We start from the raw sequence: 20716 nt of genomic DNA on the forward strand, positions 1-20716 counted from the left end.
GGCTAACTTAAGCCAACTTGGGAATGAATCTGGTAACAACCCATTCAGACCCCCAGGTGGACTTAACCAGGGGCATAAGAGGAGGAGGAGTCACTCAGGTGAATCCAATACCTCCCATGTCTCTAGAGGCTCTCATGGTCACTCCAGGAAGGAGATGACTAGCCCTCAGAGAAGGGAACATGAGGCCAAGATGAGAGAGGCTGAGCTTAGGATCCAGAGGCAAGAGTTAGAGGTTGCCCTGGCTAAGGAGAACCTTGCTAGAGCAAGACAGCCTAGAGAGAGTGGGGTAATAGAACCCACTGGTGGCAGCAATATCCACAAGGATAAAGACAGGTCTTTTGATAATAGAAACCTGAGTAAGATTGTGCCCCCCTACAAAGCTGGGGATGATATCCATAAATGGATTACTGCAATGGAGAGAGCCTGCAGAGTACAGCAGATCCCTCAGGAGCAGTGGGCAGCAATCTTGTGGCTCTCCTTTGAAGGTAGAGGCCGAGACAGACTCCTCACAGTTAGTGATGGGGATTCTAGAAACTACCTGGTCCTGAAGAGTGCTCTGATTGATGGGTTAGGCTTAACCACTGAACAGTACAGGCTAATGTTCAGAGATACCCAGAAGACACAGACTCAGGACTGGTCTGAATTTGTTGAGTGTGCCACTAAGGCTCTGGAGGGATGGTTGCTGGGAAGCAAGGTTACAGACTATGAAGGATTGTATAATTTGCTGATGAGAGAACAAATTTTAAATAATTGTCAGAACCAGCAGTTGCATCAACATTTGGTTGACTCAGATTTGACCTCTCCCCAAAAATTGGGAAAGAGGGCAGATAAATGGGTAAGAACCAGAGTTAAGCAAAAGAACCAGAACCAGGGTGGTGACCAGAAGAAAACAGACCAGAAGGGTGGGGAGCAGAAAGCTAAAGACCAGAAGTCTTCATCAGGGCGCCAAACTGAGACAGAGGGTGAGTCCCAAACTTCCAAGAAGAAGAAGAAAGAAGGTCAGAAGAAACCCTGGTGTAAAACTTGTAAAAACACCTCTCACTGGACAAGTGAGTGTAAAAAGGGTGGAGCCCCCAGCACTGCAGCCCCTAAGGCACCTGCACCCACTAGTACAGTTAGCAGTGCTGGTCCTCAAGCCAAGGGATTAGTGGGTATCACTTTGGGAACTGAAGGAGATTCTGACCTAGTCAGAACCCTTACACAGGCTGTTCTGGTTTGTGAAGGGGACATAGAATTGACCCCTGACATAAGTCCCAGTAACCTGGGCAAATACAGACAGACACCTTTGATTAACAATAAAGTGGCTCAAGCTTACAGGGACACATGTGCCAGTGTCACTATGGTGACACCTAACTTTGTGGACCCTGGACAGTACATGCCAGGCGATGATTACCTGGTGACCAATGCCAGCAATGTCACTACTACACATAGTGTGGCACTTGTTAACTTTTCCTGGGGAGGGGTAACTGGCCTAAAGAAAGTTGTGGTTAGTGCTGATCTCCCAGTAGAATGTTTGTTGGGCAATGACCTGGAGAACTCTCTATGGTCAGAAGTTGAGTACAGGACTCATGCAGAGATGTTAGGGATATCATCACATGTCCTTGCTGTGACCAGGTCACAGGCCAAAAAGTGCCTCTCTAAACCTCAGGTCTTGGATCCTGGAACAATGGACCAAGTACCTTCCAAGAAGAAGAACAGGAGGGTTAAGGCTGCGCCTTCCCAACTGCCTACAAGTGAGGATCAGGCTTCACAGGAAACTGATCTTGAGACCCCTGAAGGAACTGTCCCTGAAGAACTTGAACCTGATCAGGTTGAGTCTCTGGGGACAGGGGGACCTTCTAGGGCAGACTTGGGGCAGGCTCAGTTAACCTGTCCTTCTCTTGAACCCCTCAGACAGCAGGCTGCTGCTGAGGCTGCTGGGAATGCTCAAGGTGCCCATAAAGTATATTGGGACGATGGACTCCTTTATTCAGAGGCTAGAGACCCCAAGCCTGGTGCTACCAGGAGGTTGGTTATACCTCTGCAATTTAGGGGCTTCCTACTCACCTTGGCCCATGATATTCCTTTAGCAGGACACCTAGGCCAGAACAAGACCTGGGACAGGCTTGTCCCTCACTTTCACTGGCCTCACATGTCTGAAGACACCAAGGAGTTTTGTCGCTCCTGTGAAACCTGCCAAGCCAGTGGTAAAGCAGGTGGAACAACAAAGGCCCCCCTGATACCACTACCTGTGGTGGGGGTTCCCTTTGAAAGAGTGGGGATTGATATTGTTGGTCCAATGGATCCCCCTACAGCATCTGGGCACAGATTCATACTGGTGGTAGTGGATCATGCCACCAGGTACCCAGAGGCAATTCCACTTAGGACCACAACAGCTCCTGTTGTGGCCAGGGCCTTACTTGGAGTTTTCTCCAGAGTGGGGTTTCCTAAGGAGGTAATATCAGATAGAGGTGCCAACTTCATGTCTGGATATTTGACAGCTATGTGGAAGGAATGTGGTGTCAACTACAAGTTCACCACTCCTTATCACCCACAATGCAATGGGCTTGTTGAGAGATTTAACAAGACCCTAAAGGGCATGATTAAAGGATTACCTGAAAAGCTCAGGCGAAGATGGGACATCCTACTGCCCTGCCTTTTGTTCGCTTACAGAGAGGTCCCACAAAAGGGGGTTGGCTTCAGCCCCTTTAAATTGTTGTTTGGGCACCCTGTAAGAGGACCCCTGTGTCTAGTGAAGGAAGGATGGGAGTTACCTCTCAAAAAGCCTAAACAGGACATAGTGGACTATGTACTTGGTCTCCGCTCCAGGATGGCAGAGTACATGGAAAAGGCATCCAAAAACCTTGAGGCTAGCCAAGAATTACAAAAAGCTTGGCATGACCAAAAGGCTGTCCTTGTTGAATTTCAGCCTGGACAGAAGGTATGGGTGTTGGAGCCAGTGGCCCCAGCAGCACTCCAAGACAAATGGTCTGGACCCCATACAATTCTGGAGAAGAAGGGAGAGGTTACCTACTTGGTGGACCTAGGAACTCCCAGGAGCCCCCACAGGGTGCTCCATGTGAACAGATTGAAGGCATATGTCAGCAGGGCAGACATGGGCTTGCTCATGGCTACAGATGAGGGACAGGAGGAAGAGAGTGACCCTCTCCCAGACCTGCTCACTCAGAACCCTGAGGATGGCTCAGTTGATGGTGTGGCCTTAGGTGGCAGCCTCACTGAACATCAGCAACATGACTGCAGACAAGTTCTACAGGCATACAGGCATATGTTCTCATTGACACCCAGTCAGACTAACTGGTGTACACATGTGGTGGACACTGGTGACAGTCTTCCTGTAAAGAGCAAAATTTACAGGCAACCTGACCACGTCAGGGACTGTATAAAGACTGAGGTGCAAAAGATGCTGGAATTAAGTGTCATTGAGCCTTCAGAGAGCCCCTGGGCTAGCCCAGTGGTTCTGGTCCCCAAACCTCACACCAAAGATGGCAAGAGAGAGATGAGGTTCTGTGTGGATTACAGAGGACTCAATGCTGTCACCAGGACAGATGCACACCCTATTCCAAGGGCAGATGAGCTCATTGACAAGTTGGCTTCTGCCAAATATTTGAGCACATTTGACTTGACAGCTGGCTACTGGCAAATCAGGTTAGCTGAGGAGTCTAAAGCCAAGACAGCATTTTCTACCCCTAGTGGGCATTATCAGTTTGTGGTGATGCCCTTTGGTTTGAAAAATGCACCTGCCACCTTCCAAAGGTTGGTGAATCAAGTCCTCACTGGGTTGGATGACTTTTGTGCAGCTTATCTGGACGATATTGCTGTCTTTAGCTCCACCTGGGAGGATCACCTGGTCCACCTGAAGGAAGTGCTTGAGGCTCTGCAGAAGGCAGGCCTCACTATCAAGGCAACAAAGTGCCAGATAAGGCAGAGCAAGGTTGTATACCTGGGCCACCTGGTAGGTGGAGGCCAAGTTCAACCACTGGAGAGTAAGATCCAGACCATCAAGGACTGGTCCCCTCCAACCACCCAGACTCAGGTCAGAGCTTTCTTGGGCCTGACTGGGTACTACAGGAAGTTTGTTAAGAACTATGGGTCCATTGTGACTCCCCTTAATGATCTGACATCTAAGAAGATGCCCAAAAAGGTTCAGTGGACCGAAATCTGTCAAAAGGCATTTGATGACCTGAAGAAGGCCATATGCTCTGCACCTATCCTGAAGAGTCCTGACTACTCAAGAGAGTTCATTGTCCAAACAGATGCTTCTGAGTTGGGAGTGGGAGCAGTGCTTTCACAGCTTAATGTAGATGGCCAGGACCAGCCCATTGCTTTCATTAGCAGAAGGCTGACCCCCAGAGAGAAACGTTGGTCAGCTATAGAGAGGGAGGCCTTTGCTGTGGTGTGGGCCCTGAAGAAGTTGAGACCATACTTGTTTGGTACTCACTTCAAGATTCAGACCGACCATAAGCCCCTCCTATGGCTTAATCAGATGAAGGGTGAAACCCCCAAACTACTCAGGTGGTCCATTTCCCTACAGGGGATGGACTTTACAGTGGAGCACCGCCCAGGGACTGACCATGGCAACGCAGATGGTCTCTCCAGGTACTTCCACTTAGAACATGAAGACACAACTGGTCAAGGTTAGTCTAATGTCCCTGCGTTTGGGGGGGGTTATGTAGGAGAGTAGGGTCTGCTATCCTATGGTCACCCCAAATTTTTGCTTTTTGCTTCACTGGTTTCTGACTTAATGTGGCTGTGGGCCTGCTAATCAGACCCACAGCCTGCTGTTCTCTCTCTAAATTACTGCCAATGCACTTTAGGTGCATTACGAATTGGAACTGGTTCACCTTATGAGCCCCTGTACTAGTGCACCCTAGGTGCCCAGGGCATAGGTGTATCCAAGGCCTACCAGGGGCTGCAGCACGTATTGTGCCACCCCTGGCCTAGCCTCCATATTTGACACAACTGGCTGATCACTCAGCTGGGGTAAGTCGGTGTAACCACCTCTTACTTAGGTACAGTATGTCTGTGCCTAACCCTAAACTGGACACATATGTTCCTATCAGCCACTCCTATGGAAGGCCTCATCAATCCTGGAGGCAGAGTGCTTGGAAATATGTGAGATGGTGCTCTAGCATGAGCTGAGCCTGTCTGCAGCTGTCGGGAACCACTCCCTAAGCTGTTCCGGGATATTGCCATACCATATACTCTTAAGTGCATTATAATCCTCGCGGTTATTTGCTATCTTTGGTTTGGCTTTATCAAAACATGTCGAGTAAGGTGTCATACGAATTGGAATACTATCCCCTCGCCAATTCTGGCGACGGGGATAGCATTCCACCCTTCTAGAGGGACACGACATGTGTGTAGCCTTAACCCCGGTTAAAGTTAAACAGAGCCTCAGCATCACAAAATGGATGCTGCCACCACAGACACGAGTCTGGCCTCCTGCTGCTGACCGAAACTCGGCAGATGGTGGCCGGGACAAAGGGTTTCCTGCCTGGGGAGGTGCGAGCACCACCCCAGACAGGGTTTTGTGTATTGGGTAGGACAGGGCTGAATAGAATCAGACATGCCCGGGGCACACAAGGTGTCCCCGTGCATAGGCCAGTCCAAACCGGTCCTGGGACTTTCCAGACCCAGGCCTGGCGCGGAACTGGACAAAGGAAAGGGGGTGTAACCGCCCCCCTTCCTGGTTCCTCCAGAGGAGGGACCTAGTAGGTGATCCACCCCTCAGATTGGGAATAAGAGCGGGAGCAGTGCCATTGCACAGCAGATCATCCTGAATCAACTTTACACGAAGAAGAAGACTGGACTTCGACATTCTGCTTCACAGAAGACTGAAGAGAATCTCCCTTGTGGCCTAGGAGTGGCCACCCTGTGAACACAGGTACCAACCAGCAACTCGACGTCTGCTTTGCCGCCGCCTCCCGCCGGAGACCGAGCCCAGAGCCCGACAAGAACCAGACTCCCAGACCTCTCAGAGCCCGATCCACAGTCCCTGCAAAGAAGGGACCCGTGGAGGCACCGAGTGACGTGGGACCGGACCTCTTGGAAGACACTCGAAAAGCTGACTGCGCAGCTTCTGAGGCATCCTCGACGTTGTGCTTTGGGGACTGAGAACCCCCACCACCGAGCAGCCCTTGCACCGAAGAGCAGCCCTCCAGCATCTCCACGATCTGCGTGGGGCCCTTTTGCATTGTGCCACTCGACGCGCCATCCCGGCCAGTAGCCACGCGGCCAGCGGCCATCTTGGCGACGAAACTGAAGATTTACACAGCAGGTCTGGTTGCTCCAGACCTACCCAAGCTCCTGTGAAAAGGAGCACCCACTCTGACCTTGCTGGTCCGAGTGAACAGCATCTTTCAACTTCTGCGTGGCTTGCATTTGCCAAGGCCTGTTTGCTCCGATCAGGTCGCCGACACCGCCAACAGCGAGAAGCCTACGTGGGACAGCTCGTGACCGACTCCTGGACGTCCTCGACCCCGGGTATCCACGTGGCTGCAGAAAGAAGCTACCCGACAACGCCTGTTTGCACCCGACATCGCCTGGTTCCAATCTGGTTCCACGGTAGTCACTGGCTAGTGACTTTGAACATTGTCCCCTCTGCTTTCAGGTCTTCACATCTTCAGATCCACCCTTGGATCCACCGGAACTCTTCTCATCGAGCCGCCTGCAGCATCTTCAGCTCCAAGCACCATCGACCAGCGTGACGAAACCCGACACTACTTCGACCCTGTGCACCCGCTTCCTGTGGGTGAGGTAACTCAGCTCCGCCGGTGCTCCTGCACTGGTACACATCCCAAGGGCCTGTGTTTTAAGTTTCAGCTCCGTAGGTCACTCGGAAGGTTCCTAACTTTCTAACTTTGTGCTTTTTACGCACCATAGACTTTGTATTGAAAAGTGCGTGCACTTTGAACACTGCACCCGAGTCCCGTGGGCCTTTCCCGACTTAGTCATTGCCAGTCTCGAATAGCTCCAGTGATTCCCAAGGCCCTAGGCCTCTTCACTTTCCTCTTGGTATCTCTTATACCACTTTCTTAGTATATGGTTTAGGTGGCCCCTAGGGCTCATCCATATTGTGCAACATTTGTGTATTTTAAACTGTCTTATGATTTAACGCTTGTGCCTCTGTGCTCATAAAGAGTCCAGGGGATTTTATAGTTAATAAATCAATATATATTTTCAATATATATCTGTGTGGTGTCCCTTTCATTTGGTATTCAAGGGGGTTGTGTATGGTATAACAGCTGGCTTCACATGCCTTTCAGAGTTTAGCCTAAGACTGCTTTGTCCACGTTACCACTAGGATAACTGGTCTACAATGTTGAATTACAACCATCATCATAAGGGTTGCTTGGCATGATACAAAGTGATCACTAAGAATTAGTGAGCATTATATATCAGGCCAACTTCTCACACCTTGGGTTGAGGTTGTTCTCTGGTTTGGTCAGGCCCTGTCTGCGGGGTGGTTGCCCTGTCCTTCTGTTGTACGGAGGCCTGCTGTGTGCTTTTCCCCCGTTTGCGCTGGTTCCATGGGTCCTGCTGCGGGTTGGACTGGGTCGGGCCTCGTTTGTCCTGGTGGCTCCGGTTGGGTCTGGGTGGCCTTGGCTCCCTCTGTTGTGATTGGCGGTGGGGCGTTGCTGGTGTTTGCCGGTGGTCCCTTGTTGTTTCCCCTCTGTCTCGGGGTGTCTGGTCCACTTGCGGAGGGGAAGTGTGGCTCAATGGTTGGAGCGGCAGACCCTGATGCAGAGGTCTAGCCCGGGACCAGGGTTCAATTCCCCGCCTCAGTGGGTCTTGGGCTCAAAATTCCACGGACCTGATAATTCTCGCCTCGGTGCCTATTCTAATTAAAATAAATTGGCTGTGGTGTGTCGGGTCCTCCTGGCTTTGGGGTGTTCTGGCTGAGTTTTTTCTCGGTTCAGGGGCCCTTCGCCTCTCCTGTCCTGTGCCTGTCATGGGGTTTTCTTTCCTGGATTGCTGTCCGACACAGGGTGTGTCTGCATTGGTTTCCGGGGCTTGTCTTGGGTTTCTGGGTGGTTGGCTTCGGCTTGGGTCGGGCTGTATCCTCCCTGCGAGCTCTGTGGGCGGTTGGTTGGCCTTTCGGGGTTCGGGCGTTGGGCTGGTGCGCCCCTTGATGTCCGGGTGGTTGGGGGGTTGTTTCCCCCTGGCGCCGTTCTTTCGTTCCTTTGCTCCTTGTTGGAGTTTCTGGTTCTGCCGGTTTTCTGTCCTGTACCTCTTACTGGGGTTTGGGTGCTGCTGCTCTGTTTGGCGGTTGTGCGGACTCTGGCGGTGTGCCTCCTTCTGCTGTGCCTTTTTTATGGGATGGTGTTCCCTTTTTGTTGCCCTTAGGCTGGCTGGTCGTGTTCTGGGGCCTTCTGTGGCTGCTCTCCATCAGTGGCTGTGTTGGCTGTGCGGCCTGCTGTTGGGCTTATTGTGTGTTGACGCCTGGTTCGGTTCGAGGCTCCTCACCTCTGGGGTAGCTGCTCCTTGGGCTTGCTTCCGGGATGGGGCTCCCTGGCCGTGTTCGGTGTGGATGCTGCTGGGTGTTCTCCTCGTGCTTTTATGTCCTGTAGTCATTGAGTGATATGTGGGACTGTGTCTCCTGGGTCTGGGTACGCTGGCTTGCGTTCTGCTCGGGTTGTGTGACTTTCTGCTTGTGCGGCTTGAGTCTGTTTTTCTGCTATGTGAAGCCGATTCTTGCTTTGGTATCTGCTCATTAGTAAGAACTGGGACGGGGAGGGCTGACGAGGAGGTAATGACCGGTTACTCACCGGTAATATTCATTACTCCGAGTCGTAGCCCTCCCCGTCCCAGTCCTGGTTCCCATCCCTCCCTCCCTGTTCGGCTTCTTGTGCTTGATAGTACAGGATGTGGATGGGCGGGTCACATGCTTATATGCCTTAGGGTGTGGGTGTGGCCTGGAGGGAAGGGATGGGTTTTCAGTTGCTTGGGAGTTTCTGGTGGGAGGAGCTATGCTCATTAGTAAGAACTGGGACGGGGAGGGCTACGACTCGGAGTAATGAATATTACCGGTGAGTAACCGGTCATTATTTTTTTTTTAAGCTTAAACTTTCAACAAGGACAATAAAAGACTTGTGTATGAGGCGTAATGTGTATCCTGTCTGCCAGTGTTCTTAAAAAAAAGGAAGAGAACTTACAGAATATGTCGGAAATGTTTCAGCTTCAACCCACTTGAGATCGACGATCTTCTTTGGAGACCTCGGGTGAGAGATCGCTCACCGGAGCATAGACTTACTCCTTTATATTTTGCTGGCCATTTTATAATTGAGAAGTATTATGTTGCGGTATTGTGTGAAATTGTTTTGAACTTATATGCATTTTGGGTTTATATGCAGTTCTTTTTGTGATGACATGCATTTTGGGATTATTTGCAGTTCTCTTTGTGATGACATGCATTTTGGGATTATATGCTGTTTGTTTTTGTGATTACACGCACTTTGTGTAGGAGTGGGTTGTAGTCCCATTTCTTTTTGTAATGACACGTAGTTTGTTTAGGAGTGGGTTGTAGTCCCATGTTCCTTAACCCCTTAAGTGCTGCTGACGGCCAATGGTCGTCAGCAGCACTACCTCCCCAGTGCTGCGCACGACCATTGAACGTCCATTCAGCACTAGTTCTAATGGACAGAGCAGCACTGGGGAGAAATGTTTACACGCAGCTAAGGTGTTATTGACACGTAGTTTGTTTAGGTGTGGGTTGCAGTCCCATGTTCCTTAGTAATGGGTTTTGGATTATTTTCATAATTTCATAATTTTCTATTTTTACCATTTGTTCAAAGGTGAAGTGAGATGTTTCTTACTTTTGAATGGGTTTCAGTCCCATTACCCTGGTTCATGCTAAATTTTTCTTTTTTAAGAGGGGGTGTTGTTCCACCCTGCTGTCTTTCTTTTAGGGGGTGTCAGTACCACCTAGGTAACGTTACACTAGGGTTTGAGTCCCTTTTAGTGTCCCTCAATACAGGGTTAATTTTTTTTCTTTTCTTGGCTATTCCTCAGTCTTCTTGTGTGAGAAGCACTTCTGTGTGGGTTTTTAGTCCCATCACCAAAGTCTTTGGTTTTATTATTCTTGTTTTACATTTTTGGTCCCTAGTTTCTGGGACAAGTTTAGGGTTACAATCCATCTATTCTTGTATTCGCTTTCACAGACTTTTGATCCACATTAGGCTTTTGGTTGTTTTACATCCTTTATTAAAGGTGTGGCATTATTAACGTGTGGCATTACTTTGCTCTTGCATGATTTACTTTCTTGCTTTTTGATGAGCTCTTCTCAGTCTTTTCTGAGATCTTGGTTGTTTGTTTTTTTTTTAGCTCAGGAGTTTACTTATTCTATTATTGTTCAATATTGGAAGAGGAGGAGGATGGTGTGGGTTTATTCCTTCTGTTCACTTTCTTTCTTTCTTCCTTATCAGCTTTGGTATTTCTGTTTTCACTCCCGCGATGTTATGTTATTTCATCCCTGGGTTACTGATTTCTTCGCACTTGTGTTATATTTCTGTTCTTCCTCTTTCCCTTTAACTTTTCTGTGTTCCATTGTAAAGGGAGAGGATAATGTAGTATCCTTGCCCCATCCCCTTTCATTATGGAATGTTCTAGCCATGATGCTCTGTGGAATGTTAGCACTCTGTGAGCTTAGGCTGGCAGTTGGCTTGGGGCTGAGCATCTTGCAGGATGTTCCTGTTGGGGTCCTATTGGTTTATATCATCATATCTGCTTAACTTGCAATAAACCATCTAACTACATCAACTGTCTATGGACCTAATTACTACACCCCGCTCACGTTGGGGCGGGGGTTCTGGGCAGAGGACAGTCCACTCTCTCGGGAACATGTTGGCATTACAACAGGGGCCTGTGTGCCCGGCCTTTGTGTAGCTACAAGCATGAATGTGCCCAGTGTGGTGGTCGGCACGCACTCACCCAATGTTTCCCGGGCCATCGCGGGGGTGGAGGCAGGTCGGGGTTCTTGGGGCCGAGGCTAGTCTTCTCGCTTTGGCGCACAGGGCTCCTACTCCTATTAATGTGGTGCTGTTGGATTGCTGGTTGCAGGATTATCCGGATGCGGATGCGGCCACGCGCTTGTCTTGGGGTTTCAAAGTATGTTTTCGGATTGGGTACCAGGGCCCTCGGAGTGGGAGGTGGTCCGACAATTTGAAATCAGCTAAAGAGCTTCCCCAGGTTGTGCAGCGGAAGTTAGATGCTGAGGTGGCTGCCGGCAGAGTGGCTGGCCCCTTTTCCCACTGCCCTTTGCCGGATTTGATTGTGTCCCCTTTGGGAGTTGTCCCCCAAGAAAGCGGCTGGTGAATTCCGGCTTATTCATCATTTGTCTTGTTATGTTATGTTATGTTATGTTATCATCATTTATTTTGCGCACAGATGCTCCAGCTAAGGAGCGTCCTGGCGCAGGGAAAAGGTGAACATAACACAACGCAAAAGGAAACAGAAAAGTGTAGGAGTCAGTATAAAAGAGGTTAAAACAGATGAGTTTTCACGGCCCTACTGAATGCTAATAGATCCTCTAACAGGCGGATTTCCAGAGGGAGAGAGTTCCAGAGAGCCGCAGCTCTCACACGAAAAGAACGACCGCCCATCCGGCTAAGCCTGAAACGCGGGATAACCGCAAGGGATTGCCCAAGAGATCTGAGAGAGCGAGTCGGGACATAGGCGGATAAGAGATTATTGAGGATCTCAGGTGCCGATCCTTTTAAAATTTTAAAGGCAAGGCTAAGGGCCTTAAAGTGGATTCGGCTTTTAATTGGTAGCCAATGTAGGGACCGCAGAGTATTGGAAATAGGACAGGACCTCGGCAGACCCACCACTGCTCTCGCAGCCGCGTTCTGTACGCGCTGCAGGCGAACAATCTCAGATTGGTTAACTCCCAGCAGGAGCAAGCTGGCATAGTCCAGCCGGGAGATGATCGTCGCTTGAATGACCAATTGTCTCGTCGGAGCATCAAAAAATGTGAGCACCGGCCTCAGCCCACGCAGGACACCAAAACAGCATGCCGCCACTCTCTTAGTGTGGGTAGTAAAGCAAAGGGTGTGGTCAAGCCACACTCCCAGGTTTCTGAGTTCCATCACCGGTGTAGGGGCCGGCCCTAGCTCCAGAGGCCACCAAGTGTCCCCCCAGCGATCTGTTCCCCTTCCAACGATCATCACCTCAGTTTTTTTCGCGTTCAGCTGGAGACAGTTGTTATTCATCCAGCTGGCCACCTCTCTCAGCCCGTCTCGGAACCTGGGGGCATCCTGTTCGGCATCCCCACTGATCGTGACTGCTAGCTGCGTGTCGTCGGCATACGAGACCATGGTTAGGCCCCACTGCCTGGCGACATCAGCCAGCGGCCGCACGTACAGATTAAAAAGCATGGGACTCAGCGAGGAGCCCTGAGGGACCCCCAGGTCCAGCTGATGGAATTTGGACTGAAAAGGAGGGGTGGCAACGCAGAAGGAGCGATCGCTGAGGAAGGAACGGAACCACTGCAGAGCAGAGCCACAGATGCCAATGTCCTCTAGGCGGTGCAGAAGGATGCGATGGGACACCGTGTCAAAGGCAGCGCTAAGGTCTAATAAAATAAGCGCTGCCTTTTGACCTGCATCCAACACACTCCGCAGATGTTCTACCATTGCCAGAAGGGCGGTGTCCGTGCTGTGACCAGCACGGAACCCATTCTGCGTAGGGTCGAGGACATTGGCCGGGCCAAATGCTCGGATAGAGCCAGGTTGACATGAGCCTCCATGACTTTGGCCGGCCAGGGAAGCAATGAAATCGGGCGGTAGTTTTCCGGTTTTAAAGGATCCAATGATGGTTTTTTCAGGATCGGGGAAACTACCGCCTGCTTCCACTTGGCAGGAACAGTGCCTGAAGTCAAGGAAAGGTTAATCAGTGAACACACTACAGTGCGCCCCTGAAAAGACGGATCTCTAAAGAGGGCAGGTCTGAGCGGATCCGCCGGAGAACCAGACATGACTCGTGCCAACTTGACAAACCCATCCCAGGAGAGAGTAGGGAGAGAATGTAATGCCGGGCAGCTGGCCTGAGGGTTCTTCCATCAACAACTTCATTGCCCCAGAGGATGCGAGTGTTTCTTACGCTTCGGTGGACGATGCTTTGGGGTTGGTGAGGACTGCGGGTTGGGGTGCTCTGCTTGCAAAATGTGACATAGTCGGCTTTTCTCCTTTTGCCAATCCATCCCTCTGATTTTGGACTGTTGGGGATGCATTTCCAGGGGAAGTATTATGTGGATCTGGTCTTGCCTATGGGGTGTGCTGTGTCCTGCGCCTTGTTCGAGACATTTAGTACTTTCTTGCACTGGCGATTTTCCTTCATCAGTGGCCATGGGCTGGTCTGCAATTACCTGGACGATTTCCTGTTCATTGGGGCGCGGGATTCAGGTCAGTGTCGGCTGGCGTTGCAGACTTTTCAGGCGATGGCTGGGGAGTTGGGGGTGCCTTTGGCTGCTGACAAGACCGAAGGTCCCAGCACCACTTTGACTTTTCTGGGAATAGAGATCGATACCTTGGCCATGGTGGCGCGATTGCCTGCTGCAAAAGTGCAAGAAATGTCTTCCTTTTTGTCTTCCGTGGTGGTGGAGCGCAAGTTGGAGCTCCGGAAAGTGCAGAAACTTTTGAGGTACTTGAATTTTACGTGCCGGGTGGTTCGTGCGGGCAGGACCTTTTGTAGGAGGTTGGGCATGTCCTTGTCCGGGGCGTATCTTCCGCACCACAGGGTGCGCATCACGGCGGCCATCAGGGCAGATCTGAGTCTCTGGTTGTCTTTTTTGCGGGACTTTAATGGCGTGTCTCTCTTTTTCACGGAAGAGGACATGGTTTGGCAAGTGCAGATCTACACAGATGCTTCTGGTGCCCATGGGTTTGGTATCTTCTGGGAAGGGCGATGGTGCGCTACCAGCTGGCCAGATCATTGGCGGAGTCAAGGCCGTAGTATTGCCTTTTTAGAGTTGTTTCCATTGCTAGTGGCTCTGTACATCTGGGGTGCTGAATTTCAGGACAGATCTGTGTTGTTCCACGTGGATAATCTGGCGGTAGTTCAGCTGATTAATCATCAGAAGGTGAGGGATCTGCGTGTCCTGAAGTTGCTGCGTGTGTTCATGTTGCAGTGTATGAAGTTGAATATTGTTTTCAAAGCACAACATATACCTGGGACCACTAATTGTATAGCGGACGCTTTATCTCGATTTCAGTGGTCGGACTTCCGCAGATTGGCTCCTGGGGCAGATCCCAAGCAGACTCCGATCCCACAGTACGTATGGGCCTGGGGGGAGTGAGAGTCTCTCAGCTGGTGGAGCATTCAGTAGCTGCTTCTACTCGCCGGAGTTATTTGCAGGCATTGAGAGAATTTTTGGAATTTGGGAAAGGTTTTGCTGTACCACATGGAGGGTTGTCTGCAGAGCAGTTTTTGTTATCTTTTGTGTTACATCTTGTTGATAAAGGTCTGTCTCACACGACCATTTCCAGCAAATTGGCTGGGGTTTCTTTTTATGGGCTACTGCACTGGGGGAGGGATCCAGTTGAGGGGGTGTTGGTCAGGAAGGTTTTGTAAGGGCTGGGTAGGTTGCAGTCTGTTTCCAGGTTGTTGCGCCGCCCAGTCGCTTTTGACTTGCTTCAGCAGCTGTTATCTCATTTAAGGGGTTGCTGTTATGATGATTTTGAGTTTTTCAAATTTCGTTTGTGTTTTGTATGGCTGTTCTTCGGAGCCTTTCGGGCCTCTGAGCTTCTAGGTATGCGCACCAGGGTGGGTTTGACCAGTGACGAAGTGATTTTGGAACATGATAGGTTGCGCATTTGGTTGCGCGCTTCTAAAACGGACCAGTTGGGTAGGGGTAAGTGGGTTTTCTTAAGTAGGAGTGGTGTTGTGGAATGTTGCCCAGTGCGTGAGTGGGAATGTTTTTTGCAGTCTGGGGTTTTTTGGGCTGGTGTGGTTTTTTGTCATGCTGATGGCAGCCCCCTTACTGTTGCCCCGTTATTGGCTGTGCTCCGAAAGGTTTTGTTCACTTTGGGGATGGAACCTTCCCAGTTTGGTACACACTTGTTTAGGACTGGGGCGGCAACGGAGGCTGCTCGTTTGGGGTGGGATTGAGTTTGGATCCGTACAATTGGGTGTTGGAGGTCGAAGTGCTGCGAGAAATATGTGCGTAAGTAGTGCATTTTTGCTCTGTTAACATTTCTTTTTCTTCTAGGTCCCTGGCTCAGGCGGGCTGGCTTAAAACGGAGAGTGTGGATAATTGGACAACACTCCTTAGTGAAATGGGCTGCTGTGGCTGCAGAAGGACAACTTTGTGGGCGCTCTTTGGGGCTCAGCAGTTTAACCCACGAGGTTGTGTGGCATGGGATTGGGGGAATGCGATGGGGGGATTGCTTCAGTTGCTGTCTAGTCTTTGTCTGAAAGGTGGGGGCCCGCCTGACCTGCTAGTGCTTCATCTGGGCGAGAATGACCTTGTCCCTCTCGCTGGTTTGACTTTGATAAAGTCTATGCAAATGGATCTGGAAGTACTCAAGGTAGCATGGGAAACCACCATGTTAATTTGGACTGAATTTGTCCCTCGACGTCACTGGACTGGTGCACGGAGGGATTCTGCGATGGAGAAAGCACGGAGAAAGGTGAACCGTGCTATGAGACTCTTTTGTAAGGATTTATGTATTTATGCATTGGCCCACCCTCATTTGCAGGTTTCGGAACGGCACCTATTTCGTGCAGATGGTGTCCATCTTTCTCCCATGGGTCAATCCTTTTATCTTTTAGAGTTACGTGATTTAATTGCCAAAGTGCTTGATGTTCAATTGTGGTGCTCTCAGCGTTTCTTTTAGCTCTGCGGGTGTGGCAGGAAAACTCTAAAGGTTTTCCTGGGTGGCGGAACTTTTAGTGGGGGTGGGCAGCCTGGAGCGGGTTGGTCCATCCTCAAAAGGCAGTTGTAGGAAAGGAAGGGGTATACATAGAGTTAGGGGCTTCTGGTTTGTTTAGGGTTAACTTGGTGGGGATTTATCAGTTGGGTAGGAAGTTTCTGTTAGGCTGAGAGCTGTTTGATTTAATAATTAATTAAATGAATAAACAAGATTGTTCACATCTGTCTTAATAAAGTGGCCTTTCTTGCTAACTAAGAAGTTGTGGACAATGACTTTCTTGCGCGAGACATACTGACTTCCCTTGGTAGGCGGGACGGGTGCGTCGGGCGCAGCAAAGTCTGCAGAGAGACTGCACCGTCCCCGGTCCAAGAAGACCAGAGCGCGCAGGGGAAGAGATCGGTGCGGGCTCGGTGCATGTTAAGAGCGCATGGCTGGGAAACAAACCAGGATCCGAAACGAAACACCAGGCTTAGGGTTGTCCGTGCAGATACGACTTTAAAACTACCCACAGGAACCCTTTTAAGTGCCATTATCATAACAACAGACTGAGGAATAACTATGCTTCTAAACCCATGCCTTGCAGTTTGCATGGAGGTCCTAGATCCCGGTTCATAGCTCACTGTCTGATATTTATGGACTGCAATTTATGAAATGCAAGTAAAGCAGGCATTGGCAAAGTCAATAGGGTTTGCTTATGCAAGATCTATTGGCTTTGTCATTATGTTTTTTACTTGTTGCCCAGCAGCTGCTGGCTGTGCAACATGGCTTAAAGTAAAAAATAAATATTTTTTAAAAGCGCTATGACGTGGCTAGCATTGCCCGCTGCAAATAACAATTTTTTCCTTAAAGCCAAGATGCAATCAGTTCAATTTCAAGCTTTATTCGACAGCATGTCATAAAAGCAGAATAACATCCTATCACAACCATTATAAATACTACATAACAAAAAAAATTACAATGTTAAAAAGTGATTAAATCTTTGTAGCTGTCATTTGTAAAGTTAAAAAGTTTGTTAAAAGACTATTTAAAAATAGCTAAAATGTATACATAAAACAAGATCAATCATATGTTTTTGGAGGTCTTACAGTTCATTAGCTAACTTCTGGAGAGTTTAAAGTGCGAGTGCGTATGATCCAAGCCCACCTTAAAAATTTAGCAACAGCAATCGCTATACACTGGGAACAGCCAATCTCTAATATTCTCAGATGCACAGAAGCCCGTTCTAATGTGCAATATATCTTAAAACAGCACGGGGTGTGGAGAGTGACAAGCGGCACAAAGGAGGAGGGCAGGGAACACAGAACTGACAGTGGAGGGTAAACAAAATGAACAGCTGAAGAAAGGCATCTGGATGTGGTAAACAGAATGCTATGGTTAACTCAAGTATTATTATAGTGGTTGTAATCTGACCTTGTATAATGTAATCTGGAGCCCATGTAAAGCGTGAGTACATGGGGTTTAAAGGGGCTAAATAAGTAGTAATAGATTCCTGAGCAGCTCGCACTCCATTAGCAGTGTTCCACTTGCCCTTAAAGCGCTTCAACGCCTCATTGGGAGTAGCAACAGCTATATAATTAATGACTGTTACAATGCGATGCAATGCAATGCAACACTACTGGTATACGGTTTGAGCTAGCCTGGGCTAAGTCCACATGCACTGCTCCAATGAATGGCAGCAGAACACTCTGTGTGGGATGAGAAATCTGCATTATGCCATTAGCTGCTGCATGCAGCTGATTTGGTCCTTGCTTGCTCCTCTTCTTGCCTTTGCCAATCTCACTCTCAGGATCCACAGAGGATGCCATGCTGCACACAAAACAACACTATTGTAACCTCTGACCTCTTGCATATGCGCACTGGTCAGTGGATCTTGTGGAGCTCCCCCAATGCGCACCTTTCTCTCTCATCAGCGCCCACGAGCAGGAAAGGTAGGGACTTACTTCCTGCTTGGTAGACACCAATACAACCAATCCTGGAGCTGCTCTCATGCTGGGAGCAGCTCCAGGATTGGTGGGAGCAGGCTAACCCAGTGCTCATTTTGAGGCTGGGGGCCTGTGCCAGCAATCCTCTGGCTGATTCACAGCCAGGGGATTGCTGGGTTTACAGTGCGCATGTCAGGCCGGTCATAGCAATAGTGCCGGCAAACTGACATGCGCATTGCATGGGCCACTCTAATCCTGCAATTGCAGGATTGAGCCCAACTCCTGCCCTCGCACTGAGACGCTTAAGTAAAATGCCATTAACATACCATTTGACTTATTAGTGTGTGCCTGCTGCACTCGCAGTAGGCGGGTAACGCTCCTCTGATCAAACGGAGGAGCTGCCTGCGAAAGCAGAGAAGCTGACTCCCATTTCCTGCTGCTGAAGTCCTACTCCCCTCCACCCCCTGCTTTCCAATCACTTTTGCTGCTTAGGTTTACTTTGAATTAAGATTTTGGAATACATTGACACAGCCTGAAGTGAGCTGCACACCTTCAGTGAGTTGATGCTTTTTAGCCAAGAACCCAAATGAAAAGCAAAGATGCAAATCCCAGATTGCATGTTTACGCTGTTGAATAAACAAAAAGCCAACTTTGGATGAACTTATCACAGAAGAGGGGCCTTGAGTCCCTTTTGGTGCATGCTTGGCTGCTTGGCAATTCTGGATAAATTTTTTTGCTAAGGTGGCATAAAATGTCAATTTGGTGAGTCGTCTTTACATTATGTTCACCCCATGAAAGGCGGACATGCTGTAATCCGCCTGCCAGCCATCGGTGTTAGTGCAATAAGCTTATCTAACATTACATCCTGGGCCTAGCCAAGGTCACACCTTCCATTGTTGGTTTTCTGAGTGAGAGGCAGTCAGTGGAAGTGGATTAGAAATGAGGCAGAAACTGATCAAATGTTGTGCAATTGTTTCCAGATCAATAAATCGAACTAAATGGAGTCATTTTTGAAACCAATCTCACTATATGGAAATTACCACCATTTTCTGTTCACGTTAAAGTGTCACTCAAAATGTCACACATGACAATGAAATGTTAAACATAGGCACACAAAAACAGAGAAATGTCACCCATAGGCACTCTGCCATCTATGTGTGCGATATTTCTGGTCTGTTTTATACTTGTCGTAATTTGACAATAGCCGGGTTAGCGCTTAGCTTCGCTACACGTTATTCCCCTTAACTTGGCCATATTAGAAAACGCCATTTTGTATGTTACGGCGGCCATTTTAGGGAATGAGCGGCCTCGTGGTCAGCATGCCCTTTAGTCCGTTGTCCGTACCACTGACCACTCGACTTTGCCCAGCAACAGGCTATTTTTAGCAACGGTCAAGCCTGTGCATGCGCAGTTCCAACTGACCAGTCACCCTTCAGGAATGTTCCGCCAAACTGACCAGTGGAGTTTTAACCCCTTCCATGAGTTGGCTGTGCTCCAAAAATGACCATATATGTACATAAAGCTCTGTAACCTTGTACCGCCTATCTTTTTATTACCTGTAAAAATGTATAAAAGAAGTATTCGCACCAACGTTCGGTGTGATACTTCTTGCATTGCCAAAGGGTGCTGTAGGAATGTACCACCACCCCATGGGGTCTTAATAAACTTGTTCTTTGTACTTTTCAGTTTCCGTGCCAACAGTTCTTTTGGTGTAAGTGGGTTATCTACGGAGCATGTAGGCCTTGGGAACTCGATACCACATACTAAGGCCTGAAAAAGCATATGAAAGTCAAAATGATTGTCAGTGTAAATACTTTTTTAATGTGGTCTGAGAATAAACCTCCTCTTATAGAGTTGAACTCTTTAGGCATCACAGATACATTGGTGGGCACCGTAGTGGCAGAAATCCCCCCCTCATCCCGAACCTGAAGTTTTATTTTATTTAAAATCATCTTTATCCGATTTTAACATAGTAAATCAGCCTTTATTTTTGCACTAATGACCATTAAGGAATAGGTAAGACAGTTCCAAAATACTTTAAGGCGTGTCTCTTTGTATTTGCGGTGTAAGTTTATGTTTCAAGAGGGGAAAAATACCGGATTTTGATACTGTCCCAGTTGTTTTTTACTGGTTGTAACATAAAACTACTGCGCCCCCACACAAGCTAAACAAATTACCTGTGATCTGGAGAGCACAGCGACTCCAATTAGCAGCTGACGTCGAGGGTGGCTGCACAGACGCTTACAAACTTTTGGAACTGGGTTTTAGGTGCGGCATCGTAAGGTCCGCTGCTACATTTTTTTTGCATATCAGACTTAAGACAAACTTAAGACAGAGTTGTTTTACCATATATAATCCTGTGAATACCAAATGAAAGGACACCACACAAGGCATATATCAAATATATATGTATTTAATGTAAACACAACCCCTCTGCACTCTTTATGAGGTCAGAGGTAAAAATACAATACAAGTCACACAGTTAATATACGATAAGTTGCACAGTATACATCATGCCCTAGGGGCCTCACAAACCATATACTAAGAAAGTGGTATAAGTAGCACATGAGAGTTAGAAAGCAGGCCAGAGGCCTGTGGAATCGCTGGGGCTACACTAAACAACTAAAGGTTAGGAAGTAGGAGGCCCACGGGAGACGCGTGCAGTGTCCAAACACAGACGCGGGTTACCATTGACTTTCTATGGGAAACGAAGAAGTTACAAATATACAATTTAAAGAAACTTCCAGATGGACTAGGATGGAACCCTTTTAAACTAGGATACTTCGAGAGTCAAGACCCACGGGAGCACCGGAGTACTCATGTTACTTCACCCAGGGAAGCCGGGTGCATAGGTGTCTTTTCGTGTTGGGTTTCGTCGTCGTTTTCTATGGAGAGCTGCAAAGAAGTGCTGCAGGCGACCAGATG

This window comes from Lissotriton vulgaris, chromosome 1_1 (assembly GCF_964263255.1).
Source record: "Lissotriton vulgaris chromosome 1_1, aLisVul1.2, whole genome shotgun sequence".
In the NCBI taxonomy this organism is placed as follows: domain Eukaryota; kingdom Metazoa; phylum Chordata; class Amphibia; order Caudata; family Salamandridae; genus Lissotriton; species Lissotriton vulgaris.